The 22,919-nt window shown below is 41.6% G+C and overlaps 1 protein-coding gene across 1 annotated transcript in view; it reads right to left on the bottom strand.

The window, feature by feature from the left end:
* Positions 1 to 22,919, bottom strand: part of LOC138267513 (zinc finger protein ZFP2-like) — a 237,779-nt gene that overhangs the window by 178,156 nt on the left and 36,704 nt on the right. The gene's annotated exons all lie outside the window — the stretch shown is intronic.

The following is a 22,919-nucleotide window of genomic DNA, read 5'->3' as shown; positions in this document are numbered from 1 at the left end:
TATTGTCACACACTCTATCTAAAGAGTTACTGCTATAAAGCTGGCATACTATCAGGGGTGAATACAGAAAACAATTGGTAACCATGGATTCTGCAAGAACAGCCTATCCGTTTTTAAATTGCCTCATATTTCTAGGAAGATACGTTTTCTCGTTCTTGAATGTATACATTGAGGAGAAGGGTGGCGACTGGATGGATGATGTTGAAGATTTCTTATAAAAGAAAAATGTATAACAGCTGTTCTATGTAAAATAAAAAAATGAAGGCAATTGTATGCAAACTAATCGTAGTTCACAAACTTTCTTCTAGTACGAATCTGCCTTGAGTATTTTTAGCTGACTTTGAAACTTGATAAATGTTAATGATATCTTTTCGCTACCAAACTTTTACTTCACAGATGCATCTAGGTCAGTAAAGCAACAATTGCTGTCCTAAATCGTTGGTCGCGACAAGTAGTTAGTGTGGCCACTATCTCCGCCTGCCCTAGTGCTATGTTAGGCTTCCAATGATAGGTTGTGGAGAGATAAGTGAATGTAGCTGGTAACTGAGCAGCATTTTTCTTCTCAGAACTAAGTGGAATAGCAGAGATCCAAGAGGTCCATTTACTGTTGATTTTTCTGTCTTTTAAGGTTTTGTCTTGTAGGCACGCGTCACGACCAATCAACTTTACTGTTTTTTTTTATTTAAAATCATACACAAAACTAGCCCCTAAACATTTTACAGCTAACATTTCATTACAGTTTCCAAGTAATTACATTAGTATTGATATGTTTCATGTATTATTACGTTTTAGCTAGTTGCACTTCATCTTGATCTGTCTAGCACCATTTACAGGGCATTTTTCAATAGTCTATCTCTAATATTATTCCTTTTTACAAAGAACCATCCTGTTGTTTGTTTTAAGGGCTTTTCTACAGACACCTTTGGCTGTGATTTGATGGATTACCAGAAGTGTACAACACTAATATTTTCAGCAGACTTAGCACTCGTTGCCTTCATGTCAGCCTCTTTTGCTTGTTATTTAATTACTTTTCTTGAGCTTGTCCCTCCACTGCTGGATAGCTTTGTTACCATCCATTTGCCTGGATGGCTTGTATCATTCCACCTCTTCTTTTAGAGAACTACTGTTTTGTGTTTTTTTTTTTTTTTTACCTCTGATAACTCTTCCCTGCTTACTGCTTTCACTTCGTATTCTTTTCCCCGCACTCTTCATGTTGCTCTCTGACCCGCCTTTAGCTCGATTGCTGTTTCCACCGCCAGTTTCTTTTTTTTTTTAGATCCTCTTGTTGCTCCCCTAACCTTCCCCGCTCACTGTCTGCACTCACTGTTGCCATTTACAAGCGACCCCACCCGCTTGCTTTGTGGTTGCACAACAGACTTTCCCATTCTATTTGTTTTTTAATTCAAATGTTTATAGAAAGCCTTTTAAGAGGGTGTGGCAGATGCAATTTGCTACTGGGTCCCTCCTACACATCATCATGCAGCAGCTGTTGTTTTAGCCGATTCCGATCATCGTCTGCAACAAGCATTTGCAAAGCCAAAAGATCATCTAATGCTAATAGGCGAGATCTATGGCTTTTGCAATTTGTTTGTTAATTGGTGAAACAAAGCCAATGCTGCAGCTCTCTTCGGAATGGTTACCTCTTGCAATGGAAGACAATCCATCTGTGGCTTCCGCACTGTAGTTACAATTGAAACATTTGAGGGTGTGTTTCAGCAATCCCCAGGTCCCTGAAAAAATGCTCCCTCTGCGATCAAGAACACTGATGCTACCCTGGCTGTCAGCACTAGTTTGGGCGTATGGGATGCAGGCCTACCTGTGGAAAAGGGTGCATGTCATCGCCTTCAGACACAGATTCATTTCATCGACAAAGCACAGACCCAAGTTTCAAATACTACTCAAGTACAGGAGCTCACCGTCCTTGGTTGACCTGTCCCCACCCCAACTGGATACATTTCAACAGACTCTGACCACTGCAGGAACATTCATCGTTACATATGGGTATTGATAGCCGCCATCTTTTAATCTTCCTTAGTACAGCAGATGGTCTTTTTGCTGGTAGCATTCTGACCAGGCATTTCTTCCAATGCACTGCAAATGATCCACACATGGGGCTGGAAATGCTTCCACAACGTTATGTCATCCATCGACAAATGTGAATTTTATGCAGCACGGTGATATGCACCTATTCTCAAGGCCCACATAACCCTGTTGACTACATCCTTGTCATTTCCAACACCATTACCCGGCACTGCCTACACCCACTTAGCTCATCTGTCTTTGAAGTCTGACAGTGGATGTTGTATCATTTACAAATGAAAGAATGAGGAAAAGAACAAAAAAGCAATGTTTTTGCCTTCACCTTTGGGTATTTTGTCTAAGTAACTGTGTCAGACTACTCATTGTATCAGAGTCACTCCTATCCTTGTCGGCACTACATCCCTAGATACTGCCTTTTGACCTCTGTTGCTCGTCTAACTGTCCTTGCTTTTGTGCCGGACAGGTGATGTTGAGTCATATACAAATGGTGGAATGAGGAAAAATATAAATGCGGTGCGCTCACCTACACCTTTGTGCCTTTAAGTTGCCTAACTTATGACATCGCATGTAGGCCTTGGCATCAAAAGTGAAGCTCTACAATGGCATTATCACACTGACTACGTTCTGCGGCAGGTAAAATCACCCACTTTGTGGAGCTTGTCACCACCACATAATCAACTAACGGGTATGGAATATATATACCATACGGCTAAACCTAATGTCCTTTTTTTCTTTGGCTGCATGACATCAAATTCAGACTCTTTGTGGCTGTCACAGTCTTAGTCTGGACTATGACCAGCTGGATATCATCATCCTCTAGGGCACCTGTAGGTTTATGACATGGGAACCTGCTTGTGCACCAAAATCCATCTTGTGAGTTTTGTTACTTCTGCGGACACCAGTAGGTCACGTGTCCAAAGGGTCCACAGCAGTCATGGAACAAAAAATGGCTGCCAGATTCTTGAAAGAGCCAGAACTCTCACGGGATAAGATCTCAGTCTCAAAGAACCAGCCAAAGAGATCCAAAAAGGGATCAAAAGGGATCAAGATGTGTCTGCTAAAGTCTGACTATCCTTACTGAATTAGTTTGTAGACTGCTGGTCTGCTTGGCCTACTTTGGTTATTTCTATTCGATCTGCTTTGGGTATGAAAGTTGCTAGCTTGTGCTTTTCCCCAAACTGTTCTTTGTGCAGTCTGGGTAAAGGGCGCACCTGAAACGACTTTGAAGATGGTCCCACGTCCTGCAGAATTCTCTACACCATCACAACCATCAGCCCTGACACCTGTCACTGGGAGGGACATCTAATTGTCCATTGCGATATATAATGTTGTTTGATGGTCCATTAAGTACGTTTGGAGGAGCCCCGTCTGGTCTACTCCTTAAGGAGGAGTCTGGGGAAGGTATGGCACAGGTCATAAACACCGTTTAAGTAATTGCTTCTTAGCAAGAGAGTGCTGTAGTATGTCATTGAGTGCTAGCCCTAGCATACTTAGAAAGAAACTGGGTGGGATTCGACTGAGCCAGTCTATAAAACAAGGTTCTCCAGGAGATTATTCAGTTTCTTTTTTCTTATGCTTGTAAGAATATTGGAACATAATCCATGCCTCTTTTGCTTATCACTGTCTTCATTAGACACATAGGCCCTCATTTGGACCCTGGCGGTCACCAGACTGCACAGTCGCGGTCTGGCCACATTATGACCATGGCGAAACCGCCACAGTCAGACTGCCAGCACCGCCAGCTTGGCGATCTCAGCGGTCGCAATCCGCCAGGGTAGCTCTGCAAGATTACGAGTCCCCTTTCCACCAGCCTTTGCATGGTGGTCTCACCGCCACGCAAAGGCTGGTGGAAAGAGGGTGTCGGGTCCCATGCACTTGGCATGGGCAGTGGGTTCCCACCATGGACAGCCCTGCCGCGCTTTTCACTGCCCGAATTACCGGCAGTGAAATGCATGACGGGTGCTGTTGCACCTGACATACCACAACATGGCCACTGGCTCGATTACGAGCCAGCGTCAATGATGTGGTGAGTTTTCCACTGGGCCAGCGGGTGGGAACGATGTTTTCGCCCACTGGCCCAGCGGAAATCTCCTAATAAGGCAGCCAGCATACCGCCAGCACTGGCGGTATGCTTGCTGCAGCGGATTCAGCAGTCTTCTGTTAAGACCGCTGAAGTCGTAATGAGACCCATAGTGTTGCCCTTATTTTTGACAAAAACTTAGAACTAGGGACACTAGTCCATAACCAGAGTTACAGCCTATTTAAGAAAGGTCATGTAATGCGTAAACATTAAAATCTTTTTTCTGTGACTGCTTTATTCCCATTCCTCCATTCAGACATACATAACTGTCACCTGTCATTCGTCACTGGAATACCCCATGGTCAGTCTTGGTGAACTCACCCAAGACCGTGGTCTTGTATGCACCTGCTTCCTAACTAACCGTCTCTCCCTCCCACATTCTATCTCCAAGACACCAGAAATGTCTCCACCTTTGCCAAAACCTCAGAATTCTTGGCAGAGTAAAAACACTGTTCAATTCACAAGTACTTAAACTGGATTGTTGAACGTCTACTAATTGGCAATCAACTGCTCATATCAGGCGGCACAAGACAATCCATAAACAAAACCCCAGCATTCACATCCTCTTTAGCATTGACACAGTGCGTTGATGATTCAGCTTCAACCGCATGGAACTTATTATCCTTTCAATTAAAATTAGCATCAGACTTCCCAGCTTTCTGAAAGGGTCTTAAAAACACCTCTGCAGCATTTACTTCGGAAACTTAAGAGCCTAGCAACTCAAACATTATAGGTGATCAACGAAGTCTTTTACCAACAGGTTCTCTCCATCTGCTATTCAAGTGTGGTTACTGTATCTTCTTGTTGCTGTATGAGATCTCGGTCTCACTCCCGAAGCTCACCTTCCTCCTGCCCCTTCATGCCTTCCTCCATCCCCACTGCATTTGAAAGTTTACCTTCTGATTTAAAATGTTTGATGTACTTGGTTACTTGTTGTGTGTGAAGCGTTTGAATACCAAGTGGAGACATGGCACCTTATAAAATTATTGAATAATTGAAAAAGATCATGGTCTGCATCCAGCTTTGGGTCCTTCAGCCTCATAAGACCTTTATAGAGGAAGTCACTGCAAGTGGTCAATTAGAAAAGCCCCCCCAATTCATGAGTAGTTGTTACGTAACAGAGCCTACTATCCACACCGTAGTTGTTGTAAATCACTCATACACATCATTTGTGTCATGCACTGTATACTGATGCTGCTCTTACATACCTTGTGTGTCAGGTATCCTTGGCCATGGGCAACTAGTACCTCTTAGGCACATGTCATATGTTGTGCCCTTCCCATACAGTTCTGAACTTTACATGCTGTGACATCCTGTAGACCAAAGCTGTGATTGGTGATCATATCTAGGTTTGTTTAAACAGACTTTAATATCTTCTTAGACCCGCGAGTCCACTTCTAGTAGAGACTGAGACCAAATACTGGCAATCAGTGACCAAGTCCATTTACAAGTCAGACCTGTGCGAAGGTAGGATCTCAGGACTCAAGTCTACATCTAGAAGTGACTTGCACATGTCCTAACAGCCATCACACCAAGCACAGTTGCTAGGAGGCCCCCTCTCCACGTGCTTCTGAAGTGCTCGAGTTTACCCTCCTCTAATTCGCAGACAATTAACTATTACATGTTGCACAGTAGTGCATCATTAAAATTTAGCACTCATTAAAAAACACAAATTTGCCAAATTGATATTTCAAGGTATGGATCGGTGCAAAGGACCAAAGGACTAAGATTAAAAAAAAAAAAAAGCAGGTTATTAAGCCTTAAAGTTTGATTTACATGAGAAAGGTTTGTATAATTTACCCAAAAACTGCAAACTCCCTTTGGAACCTCTGGTGGCATGATCAGGTTGAGGAGGATCTTCATGCTTTGAAATTGGCAACACCAAGTTTTGGTCTTATCTCTGTCAGACAGAGGCCGATAAGCAGCTCTTGTTCTGCTCTTGTTCTGCCTGGTTGAGTTACTTCCACGACAGGCCGCCGCACAAGTGGTTCCAGATTTTAATAAAAAAACTTCAATATAGAGTCCCCACCTTAATGGGAAACACCCCCACATATTTTGCAGAACAGATTTGCGCCGCCTGCACTTGCAGCTTACCTTATCCAGTGCTTGAAATTTCCAGATCTGACAGAATTTACCACAATGTATGCAGCCATTTTTGCCGGTGAAACTTCTGCCACTCTGGCAGTGTACTCTAAAATGTGGTTAAACTTCCAGTGCTGTGCTGGTGGCAGCAGAATATTTCTCCTGGTGAACGGAATTTCAGATGCCCTGACTCCCCTGAGTCAGAAGTTCTTACTAATGTCTTGATCCAGGACTGAAGAGCTTGACACAACATAACGTAAAAGAACATTTACTTTGGTCAATGTCAGGTCAGTGTGATTAGTAGGGATCATTCTAAACTTCAGACTTCATGAAGTTCTAACCTTGTAAACTGTTAAAACGAAATTGGCAACTTTGGCTCTGTTGCAGAAGTGAAAAACTATTCCTGCTTCCATGAAGGACTTCTGACAACTGGCAGCTATCCCCCCCCCCCCCCCCCCATTGGGCACATCCAGCCACCCCCCACCCCCTCTGCAACTCGCACAGTCCCCCGGCTACACAAACCCCATATTCCCTGGCAGAGGTGAAGCCCACTCCTACACTATCCCCAGACCTCGAGCCACCCATGCCTCCACCTCCTCCTGCATCATTTGCATCTCCTGATGAACCCACATTGCTCTTCATAGCAGCGATATCCTGTGGCTGGCACTAAGTCAAGTTTACCATCTGCAGTTGGTTAAACTTTTCCTCAACAAAATCAGGAAATTTTGACCTCCACCACTGAAGCAAAATTTTCAAATTTTGCCCAACGCATTGCGTGCCAAACATTCAGTTGGTCATCTCATTGCCTACACAATCAGGAAAAAATTATCCATTATGTTGTAGTGTAAAGTTGAAATCCTTGAAAGAAATAGTTAATTCACCTTTTTGTTGTACTCTGCAGTTGCTCCGAAAGTTAGGATTACAGGCAAATCGTTGACTGATCGCATTATGACTCTTACCTGCAACGTCTACGGATTCCACCCTCAGGAAATCAGCGTTTACCGGATGAGTAACGGAGAGAGTGCAGGAGAGGAGAGTGAAATAAATAGAATTCTACCAAATAAGGAGGGAAATTTCCAAGTAAGTTCCGCCATTCACATCAACCCGGTGAGCGGCAACAAATGTACCTGCCGAGTGGAGCATGCAAGCCTTCCGGAAGGAATCACTCAACCATGGGGTAAATTGTCATTTTAATTGAAGTACTGTGTTACCTCAAACACAATGAACATAGAAAAGTATATGACGAAAGATTAGGTGGAAACATAAAAATTACACTGGGTAACAAGTAGGAACTTTACAGTTCACATAAAACATTGTACATGAGTGGATGTCGAAATAGACCAAACACATCCTAATTTAAAGAACATGACCTTCCTCATATGCTGAAGTTGTTTGGACCATTTTTCTAAAAATCTACAAAAGTACAAATCTATTTAAAAAAAAAAAAGACAAAATATCGTGCCATCTTGTTTAGAAATAGAAGAAACATTGTCACACAATGGATTGCCTGCACTCAGCAATATGTAAGGCATTTAATGGAGACTGTTCACGAAAAATGGTAAGCAGAATAGTATGCACAGCTCAAATAGCCTGCCACTGCCAGAGCAGTGGGACAGCATTTCGTTTTTATCCCCAAGTATTTTCTGAGGATGTCCACATTTTCTGTTTAAAGGAAGGTGGGGCATTGCTGGGGACCATAAATGTTAATGTTAGGCTCCCCTCCTCTGCTCTGACTTCTTGAGCCTCGAAATGTAGTCTAAAAAGGCACAGTATGTTTCAAAAACATCTGGTTGGCCAGGATGTATTGGCCAGTCTGATTGGTCACAATCGGATTGTTTAAGGATTCATTTGTATGGGGGGGGGGGGGGGGGGGGGGGGGGGGGGGTCAGATATTTTGTTGCTCAGAAATGAGAGATAAACACAAACCTGGCAATACAACACTTCACAAGCAATAAGTACACGGTCCTTTTGTTATGTCTTCAGTTTTCAATATCCTTACGAAGAAAATATGTTGGTTGGAACAAGACAACATGCAGACATCACTTATGAGTTTTTTATAATGACACTATAATTTATTGCAATAAATTAATGATAAGATTCTGTAGGTCATTATTTCTTGGATATAATAATCAACAGGGCACAGAATGTAGTTTTTGGTTCTTTCAGCACCAAAATCTACTTGTCATATTATTGACAAAGTATTTTTCACCCCGTAAAGTATTTCTGATAGAGACTGCTAATCACAGATTCCTCACCTTAGAATCTATCCCAGGCGTCAGAAATGATCCAGAAAATCTTGAGCAGTATGTCTGCGTGCGAGTACGGGGCGTCGAACAGATCTGCATTAGGAGTCACGTACACAGTACCCATAGGTGCCACCCCAGCAAACTGACGTAAGTTCCATTCTTTCCACACCAACAATCCAGACATACCTTCGTTTTTTGACTCCCTATTTTTAATACCAACAAATCCTGTTTGCAAATTTGTAGGAAATAAATGAAGCGCTCATAATTGATTCCTTGGGAGATCTTTACTATAGGACCGTGGGGCCCAGTACACATTTGTATGCAGGAGAGCATCTTTACACTCGAATCTGTTGGTATATAGTTGGGATTTTTGGAAGATGGAAAGTAAAGAACTCCAGTGGCAGATAAAGTAAGTGAATTGCTGCACCTTGTTTGTAAGTTCCAGTCACGTTTAGGTATTTTTCAGTAATCCAAGTCTTTCTCACCACAGTTGAACATCAAGGAAGGTGAATCCTCATCCTTTTCAACATTTTAAATGCATCACGTCTCAACCTGTTGGCTCGCAAATGGCTAGTGCCCCTTCCCTTTAGAATACTAAACTATATCAAGCATGGGAGGACAACGAATGAGAGAATGGCAGGGTGAGCTGCATATGTGCAACAAGGAAGACTTGGATGGAGAATTATGAGAATTATGACGTACGTGGGACATTATCATGTCGGCGATCTCCCTGGTCACTCACAGTTCCTACTAAACTTTACGGAGCTTATTACTTCACCATCATTCAATGGCAAGAGGAGCAGACAACCGAAGGGCATCGCTGTGCTTAGGACAGAATGTTCCTTTAAAGCAGTGGTTCCCAACCTTTTGCCATCTGTGGACCCCCAGTTTATCATTACTGGATTCCGGGGACCACCATTGGATCTTTATTTGAATCTGGAGACCCCCTACTGAAACATTACTGAAAGCTGGGGACCTAGGGCCATATGTACGAACACATTTTGCCATTGACACAGAATGGGAAAAACCCTTTGCTACATCTGACCCCTAATCTGTTAATATTATTTAATTTTCTAAGCAGTCGCGGACCCCCTGAAGTGGCTTTTCAGACCCTCAGGGGTCCCCGGACCACAGGTTGGGAACCACTGCTTTAAAGGATCTGCTTGTTCATCAGGTAGCCTGCAAAGATGTCTTCCAAGGGCGTTAGACTCATGATGAAGATGAGAATCTAACTGCCAAGGAGCTCCTAAACTGGACAATGTAGCGCATATAGTTTCTCTCGGTCACAAGACATAAGCTAGAAAAATGAAAATTCCGATGACTTCCATAAGAAGCTCTCAATGGGATTCAGCCTCCGAGCACCACAGAAACATGGATCAACATTACTGCTGCTTTTGGAGTTTCAGTACCACTGATATACTGCCCTTTCCCGATGGAAGTGGGAGCACGTGGCGCTGAAGGCCAAAGACACGACTGAAAATGTACATCATTTCCTCAACCTGAAAAGCAAAATACTCTTAAGTGCCAGTAGAATACTGCTGGGGAAGGAGAACTCAAGACCTTAACTTTTAAGGCACACAATCCTGTCGAGTCCAAGTGAACCTGAATGCACAATAGCCCAACTAAACAAAGTTGCCCCACAGAAAATATAGGTGCCTTGTCCTGATGGCAACCTATTTGGATGCTAGAAAATATGAGAAACGTCCAGGTCACTATCCAAAAAGGTCTCAATTGAGTGCATTTTTCCCAAGCCATCATAGTCTTACACCACAACACAGGCCGAATCCACTCAGTTTCTCCAGGAAGGGAATGGATGATTGTTCTGCTGTAACATATGTCCAGAATTTTAGAAAAAAATTAAGGCAGAAGGATCCAGGACAGTACAAAATCCAGGATCCAAACCCTATAAGGCATTAACTACCGCCTTTGCACCCCCGCTCCTGGGTCACTCCATATTCCAGATCATGGAAACTGTGGACCCATCCAACCGAGGATGTCAGATGGGGTCTCATAATGCGCATGGCAAGGCCTCTCTGAACACATGTGAGCTTGCATCACGGGTTGCATGCTCCCCTTGCACCCATAGAATGAACTTGATGTACTCCATTTCCGGGCACAGCTTTGCTATTTGTGGCAGGTGATGCATTATATAAACTACTGTGTGCAGCAGTATGCCAGTGTAGTTACAACATGTGGTTAAGCATTTGTACAGTGTGGCGCCTTCCCGATCTGTTTTAGGTGCGGTAGACCGCATGTCTGTGGAATGCAACCATCACATCCATTTCGAACCTGCCATCTCCGGTACTCAGTCTGTGCAGAAGCGATTTGACCTCTCAGTCGACACAGTGGTTATTTTGCAAGTATGATAGCTACATTCTTTGACACTTGGCAACTACTATAGACTTGTAAGGCGCGAAATATGGGACTGTGTGGCTGCTTGGCGAGTACCACCATGAACATCACTGTAGAGCAGTGTAAGTTGTGCTGGACTGTAACAGTAGACGCCGATGAATACAAGTCTGAACACATTGTCGACCCATGCGTGTTTAATCCACCAGTGCAGTGGCTCGTGTGAAGTGTGCCTATACCCACTACCAGCACCTGTTGAAACACACACGTTACTCGAGTGCCAGTATGGTGGACATCTTGGAATGTGTTCATTTGATTTAACTTTATTTCGGTAAGTAAAAAACTAACCATTAAAGTTCAATACACGGCAAAGAGAAAGAGAGCTTCTTAAAAGCATGGGGGTACTAAAAAAGTAAAATAAAAACAAAGTTAAAAAGGACAAAACAAGTTAAAAACAAACAAACAAAAAATAAACAGTCAGATAAACATCACTTAATATAATGAAAGGCTGTACTCAATAAGGAAACTAGTTCCATAAAGCAGCACTAGTTAAAAATATAATACACCAATGTCTATATCCTGAGGAGCAATCACACATCCAATTTGATAAATATACATAATTAAATCTAAAAATTAATTCCCAATCTTACTCCTTAAAATTGCTAATCTTGAATGTCAGAATAATACAATTTTTTTTTACCATTAATAAAACTATCTGGGTGGATGAATCTCATTTTAAAATTCTCACGACATAAAATGAGGGATCAGTTCCATAGATCTATAAATAATCCATAATAAACCGAACCAAAGTCTATGTCCTATACAACAAAGACTACAATCATACATCCAAATTAAGTAAATATACATAGGTAAAACTAAACAGTAACTACACAGTTTTGTTCCTTAAAACTGCTAATCTCAACCGCCAGATTGACTCAAGAAATCTTGCCACTGGTAGAGCTATCTGGACGGACGGGTCGCATTTTAAAATTCTCTCAGCGTGGAGACAGGATCTAACCCCTAATTGTTTTCAAAGCGGAATGAGCCAAAGTGCTCATTGTTTATGATACGCTTGACAGTGGAAGAAAACATGTGAAACAGTTTCTTCACTTTTACAACCCATCGGGCAGTGTTTAGATCTATTATTTGAGCTGGACCATTTATACATAAAACAGCACAGAGGGAGAGACCCGATCCTAAACCTAATAAAAAGGGCACGAGCAAATGGAGATAACTTTGCGTCCAAAAAGGGCTCAAATTCGTAATGGCATTTAACAAGTAAAAAATTGTCGGACATAGACAATGGCATAGAACTAACAAATTGTCCAACCTGAACATTATGCCAAAAAGCATCCTTTAACAGCTGAGCAGCATTTGTAGGAATAGAAATAGGATCATGCCAATAGGACCCTAAGCCAAGCCGAGAGAAAGATTGTTCAACAAAGACACACCATTCAGTTTTAATGCTAGAATCGTGGCCCACCACGTTGAGAAGGCCACACCGAAAAGGGGTTAGGGCATCTGTTGTCCACAACCGAATCCAAAACAGCAGAGGCCTTAGGGCAGCAATCTGTGAAATTGAAAAAAGATTTAGGTCCAGGCGAATGGGCAAGGATGGGGTACTCGATGGAACCTTTAGCATCATTTTTAGAAACTGATTTTCCGCCCTAGCCAGATTCGCCAAATTACAATGGCCCCAAAGTTCAGCTCCATATAAGGCGGCCCCCCTAGCTTGAGCTTTGTATATTTCCAGTGCAGGGGATATTGCAAATTTTGGAGAACTAGAGGCAAATCTGACAATTCCACCCGCCCTCTGCTTCAGGCATAATAAAGATTTTTGGCGTTGGGCATGCCAAAGATGTGAATCTTCCACTTTGATGCCTAAGTAATCAAAAGGTACCCACCCTTTCCAAGGGAACACCATCTAAATACACAGGCCTCTTCATTTTTTGCCTAATATCTCCAAAAACCATGTATTTTGTTTTTGCTGAGTTAATTGATAACCCATGGTCAGTGCAAAACTCCAGAAATCTGGAGAGCAGCCTAGAAAGGCCCATGGCAGTACGTGATAACAATAGGGTATCATCTGCAAACAGAAGACAGGGAGACTTCTGCCCGCCCAGGCTAGGGGCATCACTTTGACAGTCTGAGAGGTATGGCAAACAGGCATTAATAAACAAGAGAAATAAGGTGGGCGCCAAGACACAGCCTTGCCTTACACCCCGTGCAGTTGGAAAAGCAGGAGTCAGATCGCCAATAGCACCCCAACGGACTTTAGCACAGTTATCAGAATAAAGATCCTCGATGATGTTAATCATGGAACCCGGAACACCGGTGGTACTAAGGACCTCCCAAAGCTTGGTACAAGGTCAAACGCAGATTTCAAATCAACAAAGGCCACAAATAAGTGGCCTTTGTCTACATCTACGGTCTTCAACTTAATGATGGTAAATCGGAAGATCTGATCAATGGTGCTGATCTTGTCCCTAAATCCTGCCTGAAGATGGCTTAAGACCTGATTTTTCGTTATCCATTGTTTTAATCTAGTTAGCAACTGGTACGAGAAAATTTTCTGCAAGTTGTCTAATAGACTAATAGGCCTATAATTCCCAGGGGAGCTCTTGTCTCCTTTTTTATGGACGGGGACAATAATCGCCATCTTCCACCAAACCGGATAAGATTGAGATGCCATGGCAGTGTTTGATACCCTGTTAATGTATCGGGTCCACACAGGTAGGTAATGTGTTCATTCGTAATGTTACACGCATACATGTGATAATGACTTATTCTAATGCATGTTGTTTTCACAAGGGTGACGGGCTCTGCTTTTCGTACCCTTATTTCATAACACTCTTTCTGTAATTTAACACAGCCTCAACCTCCACCTGCCACAGTTGCAGAGTTTTAAGGGCATTTTTAGAAAACGTGTATGAATTCCAAAATAGGGCCTTGGGGAGGCATGTCACATGCATAATTGTCTAGAGTACCATGGCATATGGGAAAATGCTTCTCTCGTTCAGATGCGCTTTTTCTTTTCGTTGTTGTCAAACAGTGTAATATGTTTTACCTGTGAGATCGCTTCAGACACCACCACCCCTTTTTTAGGAAATTCCACAAAGGTCCTATTTTTGCAAATTGCGGCATACACAGCCCCGATGAGTATGGTAGGAGTGTTGGCAATGGAAACTGGCATAAAATACGGATTTGGCATTTATAGCCTCGAATTCACGTATTTTGCCTTTTTCTTGATGAATTGTTTTGGTTTTACTGAGCAACATCCAAGAGTGAAAAACAGCAAAGGCGTGATATGTATCAGAAACCCGACATTCACGTGCCTTTTCAATTCGCTGTTTCCACTGGAATCAGTATTTAAAGCGGTCTTTTTAAAGAGCCCGTGGCAGGTTTCAGCTGAACATCACATAAAACGTGCTCTTTAGTTTAGGTAGAAATTGAATTCAAAGAAGAATTACACCTAAATTCAAAGAACCAACTTCTAACTTGTATTGCCACTATGGATCTAACTAAAATAAGAACACATTATTTTATGTTTTGTGCTATTAAATGGGAGCAATTCAAAACCACTTGACCAGCAACCAAATGTTTGACACCAGGAACTCATGCAGGAGTACAGTCCGCACTGATGATTTTACAGATTTGACGCACTGCAGAGACAAAAAACAAACTTGATTTCCTTCAGATGTAGAAATGAGGTATTTTAAAGCTATTTTTATTAAATGATTTAAAACGTGTCACTGAATCTGCCGGGAATAGAAGCAGTGATCATGAGACTGAAGGAAGATTGATGCCTTTGTACAATGAGACATCTGCACCAACACCCAGACTACATAAACGTAAAGGAAATAAAATGTACTTTTATCCTTACTAATCAATGATGCTTCATTTTTAGGGTCGAGCCTGCGTTGCATGCGCTTGCGCATGCGTTTCGCAGGGAGACTCTTTTGTATTTATAAAAGGGCTCAGAGCCCTGTCAACTTCACATCAGTGTTTTTTATTGGTTGGTGGGCTTCCCTAATAAAATCTGCTTGCTTTCATTAGTCGAAGGCACACATATGTCATGCCTTTTCCGGTGGCTAGCCCTCCACCAGCGCAGTGACCAAGTACAAAAAACATGCGAGGCTCGCTGTTTTCCATCGGGCTCGTGGACTTCTTTTTCTCTAATTTACGAGCCCGATCTTGCTTGGCAGAAGTCGAGCGCTTTACGTACTTGATTTCACTTTTTTCGGGTTGTGTACATAAATGCACTTTTGCCCGATAGGTGAAAAGTCGGGTTAGGAGTTTACAACGCGATCAGCTCTAACATGAGCAAACGCGAGACCCGATGCATCGTAAATGCTTGTTTAAATTGTAGATGCAAATATTTTTTTATTGAATTAATCATTTAACTACTCGGTTGAGTTTTCCTTTATACATACATATTACAACACACACTTCTAAGAACAACAAACTATTTGTAGAACATGTTTTCCTATTCGTTTTACTGTTTAAATAATAAATGTCTTGAGTAAGGCAAAATATGCTTAATTTTGCATAGGTTATGCCAACAATGGTTTTTGCTATGGATTTCGTTTTGGTTGGTACTTTCGAGTTATTAAGATTACATTTAAATTTAGAGCAAAACATAGTAACACGTATATTTGAATTTAAAATAATGAATACCCTGTCAAAATGATAGCAGTGCCTTTATAGGGCTACCACAACGCCTTTTTTCTTGTAGGTCTTTAATTTTGCTAGAGCGTGGCTAAAGCTACTTTCTCATTGAATTATTAATATTCTGAACAGATTATCTTTGCTCTAACAATGGTTATCTGCTGTTTTTGTTTTCCAGATCCACCCAATGACAAAACTCTTCAAGCGGGAATCATCACTGCAGTGGTAGTCATAGTTGATCTTGCAATGTCCGTACCAATTGTTCTTTTTATCTGTAGAAGAACACCAGAATAAGTGGAGCTCAACCTGCAAAGTAATGTAAAGATGCACTAGGTGGCCCAGAACTGACTTACTATTACACTGTGATCCTAATGAGTTTGCCACACCTTGGACTGAATATATGTTGTTGCCCGTCAGTCTAAAGTGCGCTTCAAGGCCACTACTATCAGACTAAAAAAGCGTTGGCAAATCCAATACATCTTGCTTGAATTTTTAGTAATGGCTAAAAGAAAGCATGATACAGTTAAAAACAAAACAAGCATTGGCAAAGTCAATGGGTCTTGCCTATGCAAGAGCTATTGACTTTGCCAGTGTGCTTTAGCCATGTTGTACACCCACTTGAGAGCTGTTCGGCATGGCTAAAACCAAGTGGCGTAAAGGAATAGAGTGTCGTCTTGTAGAGTTTCTTGGAGAGGGGCATTATAGCGTGGTATATAGCTGAGTAGCGTGGAGTAGCTTAGTGGTGTGGAGGGCGTCAAGGGATTAGAGTGGAGTACAGTGTCATGGAGTGTCAGAGTGGAGTGCCATAGAGCAGAGTGGAGTGGTTTACAGGGTGTTGCGGAGGGAGGAGTAGATTGTCACAGAGTGGAGTGCCACAGAGTGAAGTAGTGTAGTAAACTGAAATGGCATACAGTGGAGTGCCTTAGAGTGGGGTACTGGAGTCTGAAGACTGGCGTACCGGAGTGGCGTAGAGTGCCACAGAATAGAATGGAATAAAGTAGCATAACAGAGTTAGTTGTGTAGAGTATCGTAAAGTGGAGTAGAGCGGCAGAGTGGAGTAGGGTGTTGTAGAATGGAGTGGCATAGAGTGGAGTAGAGTTTAATGGAGTGGAGCCGAGTTTAATGGAGTGGAGCCGAGTTTAATGGAGTGGAGCGGAGTGGACTAGAGTGAAGGGACGTAAAATACAGTGGTGCAGAGGAGATTGGCATAGAGTGCAGTGTCTTAGAGTCCATTGGTTTTGAGTAAAATGGTGTAGAATGCATTTTCATAGAATGCAGTGGCATAAAGGAGAGTGGTGTGGAGTGGGCAGCTAGATTGCAGTGGCTTAGAGTGCAATGGCATTCAGTGGAGTGGCGTAGGGTAGATTGTTTCAGAGTAGGGATAAGTGGTGCAAGGTAAAGGCAGAATAGAGTGCAGTGGTGCAAAGTAGCATAGAGTGCAGTGAAGTAAAGTCACGTGGAGTGTAGAGGTGCAAAGTAGATTAGAGTGGTGTAAAGTGCACTGAAGTAGAGATGAGTGATGCAAAGTGAAGTGCAGAGGCATACAGTGCGGAGTAGCTTAGAGTTCAGTGGCAGAAAGTGCAGTCCTGCAGAGTAGTGTCTTAGCATGCACTGGTGAGGAGTTTACTGGCATAGACTTCAGTGGTGTAGAGTGCTGTAGGGAGCAGTAGTGTACAGTAAAGTGGTGTATTGTAGAATAGAATGGCATAGAGTGCAGTGACGTACAGCACAATGGTTTAGGGTGCACTGGTGTAAAGTGTTACGGAGTAGAGTATACTGGCATAGAGTGCAGTGGTGCAGAGTAGTTGCCATAGAGTGCACTGGTTTTTAGCAACTTTAGTAAAGTTGTATAGAGTACATTGGGTAGATTGCAGTGGTTTACAATTAAGTGGTGTGGAGTAGTGTGGCACGGAGTGGTGTAGTGTGGCGCAGCATAAAGTAGAGTTCATTGAGTGTTGTTGAGTAGATTGAGAGTCAAGTGGGGTTGAGTGGAATGGCAAAGAGCAGTGGGGCGAGTGCACTGGCGTACAGTTGGGTGGTGCAGAGTGGGGTGGCCTAGACTGGAGTAGAATGCAGCAGTGAAGAGTACAGTAGTGCTTAGTAAAGTAGAGTGCATGTGCGTGGTACAGAGGTGTACAGTGCAGTGGTGCACAATAGATTAGAGTACTGTTCACTGATTTTAGTAAAGTGGTGTAGAATGCACGGGTATAAAGTGCAGTGGCATATAATAAATGGTCCCCTAAAGGACGGGCCGCGCCTGCATAAATCCTCTCACTTTGAAGTCAGAGAAAGAATAGTAAACACCAAGTTCCCTGGATGACGGAGCCTAACATTTGAATTCTGTCTTTGAATGCACAGCGAATGTGACAAGATAAGAACAAGGTTTAAAGGCCTGGTTACAGAAAGGGAGCATTCGGAAGGATACTGTAAATAAGGGTTGGGCAGGAAGGAACCTGGACAGCCTAAAACAAAGCCAGCAAATAGAAAGTAAGCAAATGTGAGCTATAAACCAGAAATCCAATGGTAAGCAATGGGCAGAATGCATCACCAGGGAAGCTTTCCAAATGTCCCAAAATGCCGTTAGCAAACCAGATAGCTGTGCTGTCTGGTAGGCTTCGGGCTAAAAATAACTACTTCCTGGATGGATTTATGAGATAACAAATCTCATGTACAATTTTAAAATAGAAAATAGTCCTGTATGTACTGCAACGCAAGCACTCCACAGACAAACTGCCAAAAGCATAAGGTGAAAGAGAAATTATTCTCTTTATATATTTTGAAGTAACAAAAGGTAAAGGTTGATCGCTAAGCAGTCAAGTCACACCTCTTAAAAATGTACCAATGCTTGTAAGTGTTACAATCCATAAATTAAATGTGGTACACAAGTACTGCTAGCCTGATTTCAGTGATTATTGTATTTATTAATTAGAGTTGCTTGGACTGTATAGAGGATGGCTGGACGGTACTCTCTGTCTTCTGCCTCTCCTCCATCTCTAGCCCGGAACCACACTATATTATACTGTGACTTTCTATTGTTTTTAGTACATACATTACTTGTATACCTTACTGATGAATTCCATTGGTAGAATTCTGCTGTATGTACTTGACTATACACACAAGTATCTATATATATATCATGTGTATTAAATTCCCCCTGCACACTTGTTTGATAAAGCATTACAGCTGTTATGTGTTCTTACAATAGCTTACACACATACCAATATATCTGCTGTATTTAATCATCACAAATATTATTGCTAAATAAATGCCCCTATTTATAGTAACCTTTCCAAATCTTTTTTTTTTGTTCTGAAAAAGCCAAAATTCTCCAGAAATAAGAGCTGGAAATTAAAAACTGTATGATTAAACTATGGTTTTCAGTTACAGAGCCTTGGATGTATTTAGAAACGGGCGTACTCCCATAATTTCCTCCATGTGTCTCTCTTCACGCCATGTGACCTGATAGGGACACTTACAAAGAACATTGGTTGTACATTTAGGGCGAGATGTACTAAGCCCTTTTGCGGTCATAAGCTCTGCAATTTTTACAAGTACCAAACCAATTTGGAGAGTAAGAAAATAATTTCTAAGTTCAAAATGAATGTTACCATCCATTATGAATCCCATTTAGGAGGGTGTATGAATGGGACATCTCCACTGTCATAATGGTAGGTTTGAATGGTATGCAACGTGACAGCAATTACGGTTGGAAACCACTAATCAGTTACCAGTATCCCTGACCCATACACAAAGGGGAAGACAAGTGAACTGTGGTTCCTTTGTGAATTGTGAGCGCAGCCTCTGGGGCTATAGGCAGTTGCCCATGGAACCACTGCTTGCCCACCATATGCTTGCCTGAACTGAAAACTATTTATTGTTATTTTTTCCAACAAAAAAAGGGGGGTGGGAGGAGGAGCACCAGTTCCCCTTATGGAACTCAGGCTACTTTCCTTTTTGGCTACTTTCCATTTGGTAACTTAAACATGAAAATAGTGGACTGCTGTTCCTTGTAAGTCACCATTCCCATCTGTGTGTTTGTAGCCAAGTAGCTATATGCCTATTAATATTGATTAGTTGGGTTATTCTATGACACCTTGCAACAGCACATTTTTAATTGCGACTTATAAGCACATAGGTTGCATCGTAAAATTAAAGGATTGCCAAAAAGTCCGTGGGCAATTTGCTTCCACTTTTTTGACACAGTTGAAGCGTAATTTGTGGGGGTCTAGGTGGTGTATTTGGTTTCTTGGTTGACATTTTTGAACAACAGAACAAGTAAATGTACACATCTTTGCTTCCCATGCTTCTTAATGTTATTATTCCTGGGAATAATGAATATTTAAACAGAATCCATAATCTCGGTCTCTGGTGTGTTATTAGAATATCAATAATCACAGACGTTATATATTAGAAAAGGAACATTTAGTATATTTCTGTTATTCATTTGCTGATGACCCGCAAGGTCGGATTGGAATAGTAAAGATCAAAGGAATTCCCATTTCATGATGCAATAAAAAGAAAGAAAAGTGAAAGAAAAAAAAAATGGGCAACAAATTTCAGCCAAGACTTGCTAGCCAATTTGTGCAATTGTTTAGGGAGACAGATGTGTGAAAAGTTTTTTTTTTTAGACCATATCATGAACCCAGCTTACGAACCAGCTAGAACGTTGATTAGCATAGCCAGGTACTGAAAAGTATAGAGGTTGTTAGCTCAACCAATCTTTTCAATACATCACTAGCTCTAAGGGTTCTGATTAGGTTATAAAACATAGTGCAACATTATTCACTAGGTGGTCCCTTTAGGTGCCTGCACAACAAGGTTTTTCTTTAAAATATATATTTTTTGGAATTTCACTCCAGAAATGGTAATGAGGACCTCGCAGCAGAGATCTACATTGGTAACTCAAATCGCTAACTTCTTCACACATCCCACACGTTTCTCCATTCACCAACCTTCAATTAAGCTATCAATTCCCAGCCACAAAGTATCATTCACATGAACAACATCCATATCTCCGATACAACCCAATCAGCTCTACTCGAGCAAACTATCGAAGTATCAATTCAGACACAGTCATCCTTCGATCTCTCCACTCACCACAAAAATCTGTCCCACAGACAAATCTCTTGTCAAAACACTCAACGCCCATAAATTGACACTAAATGGCAATCATTTAATCACGACCAACCTTTTTTCCAGATTCAACTGTCACATTAAAGAAATCCTGCAGTCAGTCAGGTTTTATGGGGTTGCAAAGTCAATTCATTTATTAAGCATTTTACGCTTGATGGTCATGTTATTGTCAAACTTCTTTATACAATAGGTCTACAACTTAGCTTAGAATATCACAAAAAATAATTCTAAATTCCAAGGAAAAAAAGATCATAAATCATAGAAATATTAGCTTTTTAAACTATTTTCCCTGATGCCATATTCACAGGGATGAGGCACGGTCTGGCCAATTGCACCATCCCTCTGCCTTATTTCCCATTGTCTTTTAAAAGTCCAGTGATAAGGTCCTTTAATCAGGCTTCACTTGTAGGTGTTTGTTATTCATCCTGCTTTCCCCGGACTGTGAAACACGTGGCCAAGAAAGGCTGAAAAAAACAAAAACTTTTTCTGGGCTGTCTATACCATTATATGACTAGGTAGACTTACTCAAAAGTCTATAAAGAGAGTGATTTCCCACCTAAACTGTTATTTGAGATTCGGACCAATACTCAGCTTGCCATGATGGACCGTGGTCCCCATTGAAGTCAGTGAGAACTATCTTTAAAGACCTGAACTTTGAGAGGCCCTTGAAGTAATGTCACAGCTGGTCAACCGCCTATAACTTGAGCAGATATTTTTATTTTCTACTGGTGTATAAGATTGTTTGTTTTATCCTGTTCCTATGAAGTCAGTGTGACAACATTTTAGTTTTCTTTTTCTTCTTGTATTTGGTATGTTTCTGTCACTATGATTCAGCTAAAAACTCCTTCCCAGACTATTATAAACTATGAATTCATCTTGTGTGTAGGAGAATGAAATAAGGTCACAGTGTGCAGGTGGATTGCTAATTTAGGTAGCCCGTTCTGAGACGTCTGCGTGCATGGGGTTTCATCCTCATTACTTCTTGCATGGTATTCAGAATGAGTATTCTTATTTACTTTGTATTTCCACTATTCGAAAGTTGATCTTCAACTCCAATGTGGCCTTTGAAAGACCTAAGTGATGTAATTTGGCATGTGGCTCCCTCTGGCTTGGATACTGCTTTCCCTGCGTATTTGCAAATGGTTCTCATTAATAGGCTATCGCCTACGTAGTTCTTTGACTACAGCTCCGAAATGTGGCTTTCCCTCCTGCTATGCCACTGTCTAATGATAATACCACCACGCCATTCTGAAATAGTAATTGTGGTGGTACAAATATAGCAATGAACGACAGTAACTTATGACACTTCATTGTTCTTCACTTCAAAAAATAATACCTAAACACAAATCAAGATAAGAACACATTCATAATAGTTTTTCACAATATATCATTCGGTCAAACATGACATGGAATAGCACTTAAGAACTACAAAGCATGAAAATTAAATTCATGGACAGACATCCTCAAAAGAAAGAGTAATTAGACCACCAACTGAACATTTTTGCATAACCAGCAATTTAGTATAGTACAGTGCACTTTGCGAATTCAATTGGCACTTCATTTCTGTACACATTTCACCAAGATACATCATGCAGGGAAAGCAGCATATTAAATCAGACTGTGAAAGTTAAAGAGCATGACTTCTGCTGTGAGCATCGTGAAGTGAAAGTCTGAAAGGGGCATGCTTCACCCCAGTTAGAAACCTGAATCGGAGGCCTAGGGTTGTCCAGATTCAGACGCAATGGGGATAGGCTACATATTAGCTCCTAAATAGGCATAGGCCTAAAAGTGCAAAGGAGCACAAGACATTATCCCATAGAGGGGACTGTTTTCTTAGACTCTGGTGAATAAAAAAAAATAAAGGCAGCAGGGCTGTTAAAACATTTCCATGAGATGAAGTGTGAAACGAGAATACGGAAGACTGGTTTCTGTGCATGCTCTTTCAGAGGAAAAATAAACAGCGAAATGCGTTTTCCCCCCCCATAGGTGTTCTAGCAGTCACATGACTACAAACAGATTGATACTGTGACAAAGACTAATAAATGGAACTGCAACTAGTATAACGAGCCAGTGAGCAGAAACAGTTCAACTTTTAGAATAAGGTGATCCCTGGGGGATCACCACATTACTCTCCACTAGACCTAGAGATAAAAAAATAAATAATTAATAGCAGGAGCTTGAGATTCTAGTGCATTCACCTTGTGGGACCATATATTGAAAGCGGTAGAGGTTCAAATCAGAGAGCTGCCTCTACTGTCTACGTGTCCTAGAAAGTAGGGCAGGGGTACAAAATATTTAGAGAAGCCAAAAGGCAGGCGGTT

Source organism: Pleurodeles waltl, chromosome 12 (assembly GCF_031143425.1).
Source record: "Pleurodeles waltl isolate 20211129_DDA chromosome 12, aPleWal1.hap1.20221129, whole genome shotgun sequence".
NCBI lineage: Eukaryota > Metazoa > Chordata > Amphibia > Caudata > Salamandridae > Pleurodeles > Pleurodeles waltl.
This window is presented reverse-complemented; position numbering and strand designations above follow the sequence as displayed.